The following is a 3,277-nucleotide window of genomic DNA, read 5'->3' as shown; positions in this document are numbered from 1 at the left end:
GAATACACGTATATTTGATGCTGTTTGAATGTAGATATTGAAACTGATTCTATAACACTATATTCACATTGAATACACGTATATTTGATGCTGTTTGAATGTAGATATTGAAACTCACTGTATCACACTATATTCACATTGAATACACGTATATTTGATGCTGTTTGAATGTAGATATTGAAACTGATTCTATAACACTATATTCACATTGAATACACGTATATTTGATGCTGTTTGAATGTAGATATTGAAACTCACTGTATCACACTATATTCACATTGAATACACGTATATTTGATGCTGTTTGAATGTAGATATTGAAACTCATTGTATCACACTATATTCACATTGAATACACGTATATTTGATGCTGTTTGAATGTAGATATTGAAACTCACTGTATCACACTATATTCACATTGAATACACGTATATTTGATGCTGTTTGAATGTAGATATTGAAACTGATTCTATAACACTATATTCACATTGAATACACGTATATTTGATGCTGTTTGAATGTAGATATTGAAACTCACTGTATCACACTATATTCACATTGAATACACGTATATTTGATGCTGTTTGAATGTAGATATTGAAACTGATTCTATAACACTATATTCACATTGAATACACGTATATTTGATGCTGTTTGAATGTAGATATTGAAACTCACTGTATCACACTATATTCACATTGAATACACGTATATTTGATGCTGTTTGAATGTAGATATTGAAACTCACTGTATCACACTATATTCACATTGAATACACGTATATTTGATGCTGTTTGAATGTAGATATTGAAACTCATTCTATAACACTATATTCACATTGAATACACGTATATTTGATGCTGTTTGAATGTAGATATTGAAACTCACTGTATCACACTATATTCACATTGAATACACGTATATTTGATGCTGTTTGAATGTAGATATTGAAACTCACTGTATCACACTATATTCACATTGAATACACGTATATTTGATGCTGTTTGAATGTAGATATTGAAACTGATTCTATATCACACTATATTCACATTGAATACACGTATATTTGATGCTGTTTGAATGTAGATATTGAAACTCACTGTATCACACATATTCACATTGAATACACGTATATTTGATGCTGTTTGAATGTAGATATTGAAACTCATTGTATAACACTATATTCACATTGAATACACGTATATTTGATGCTGTTTGAATGTAGATATTGAAACTCACTGTATCACACTATATTCACATTGAATACACGTATATTTGATGCTGTTTGAATGTAGATATTGAAACTGATTCTATAACACTATATTCACATTGAATACACGTATATTTGATGCTGTTTGAATGTAGATATTGAAACTCACTGTATCACACTATATTCACATTGAATACACGTATATTTGATGCTGTTTGAATGTAGATCATGAAACTGATTCTATAACACTATATTCACATTGAATACACGTATATTTGATGCTGTTTGAATGTAGATATTGAAACTCACTGTATCACACTATATTCACATTGAATACACGTATATTTGATGCTGTTTGAATGTAGATATAGATGAAAACTCATTCTATCACACTATATTCATGAATACACGTATATTTGATGCTGTTGTAATGTAGATATTGAAACTCACTGTATCACTATATTCACATTGAATACACGTATATTTGATGCTGTTTGAATGTAGATATTGAAACTGATTCTATAACACTATATTCACATTGAATACACGTATATTTGATGCTGTTTGAATGTAGATATTGAAACTCACTGTATCACACTATATTCACATTGAATACACGTATATTTGATGCTGTTTGAATGTAGATATTGAAACTGATTCTATAACACTATATTCACATTGAATACACGTATATTTGATGCTGTTTGAATGTAGATATTGAAACTCACTGTATCACACTATATTCACATTGAATACACGTATATTTGATGCTGTTTGAATGTAGATATTGAAACTCACTGTATCACACTATATTCACATTGAATACACGTATATTTGATGCTGTTTGAATGTAGATATTGAAACTCACTGTATCACACTATATTCACATTGAATACACGTATATTTGATGCTGTTTGAATGTAGATATTGAAACTCACTGTATCACACTATATTCACATTGAATACACGTATATTTGATGCTGTTTGAATGTAGATATTGAAACTCACTGTATCACACTATATTCACATTGAATACACGTATATTTGATGCTGTTTGAATGTAGATATTGAAACTCATTGTATCAACACTATATTCACATTGAATACACGTATATTTGATGCTGTTTGAATGTAGATATTGAAACTCACTGTATCACACTATATTCACATTGAATACACGTATATTTGATGCTGTTTGAATGTAGATATTGAAACTGATTCTATAACACTATATTCACATTGAATACACGTATATTTGATGCTGTTTGAATGTAGATATTGAAACTGATTCTATAACACTATATTCACATTGAATACACGTATATTTGATGCTGTTTGAATGTAGATATTGAAACTCACTGTATCACACTATATTCACATTGAATACACGTATATTTGATGCTGTTTGAATGTAGATATTGAAACTCACTGTATCACACTATATTCACATTGAATACACGTATATTTGATGCTGTTTGAATGTAGATATGAAACTGATTCTATAACACTATATTCACATTGAATACACGTATATTTGATGCTGTTTGAATGTAGATATTGAAACTCACTGTATCACACTATATTCACATTGAATACACGTATATTTGATGCTGTTTGAATGTAGATATTGAAACTCACTGTATCACACTATATTCACATTGAATACACGTATATTTGATGCTGTTTGAATGTAGATATTGAAACTCACTGTATCACACTATATTCACATTGAATACACGTATATTTGATGCTGTTTGAATGTAGATATTGAAACTGATTCTATATACACTATATTCACACTGATTGTAGATATAACACTATATTCACATTGAATACACGTATATTTGATGCTGTTTGAATGTAGATATTGAAACTGATTCTATAACACTATATTCACATTGAATACACGTATATTTGATGCTGTTTGAATGTAGATATTGAAACTCACTGTATCACACTATATTCACATTGAATACACGTATATTTGATGCTGTTTGAATGTAGATATTGAAACTCACTGTATCACACTATATTCACATTGAATACACGTATATTTGATGCTGTTTG

Source organism: Daphnia carinata, unplaced genomic scaffold (genome assembly GCF_022539665.2).
Source record: "Daphnia carinata strain CSIRO-1 unplaced genomic scaffold, CSIRO_AGI_Dcar_HiC_V3 NW_026453066.1, whole genome shotgun sequence".
Lineage (NCBI taxonomy): Eukaryota > Metazoa > Arthropoda > Branchiopoda > Diplostraca > Daphniidae > Daphnia > Daphnia carinata.
Note: the sequence above shows the minus strand (reverse complement) of the source record.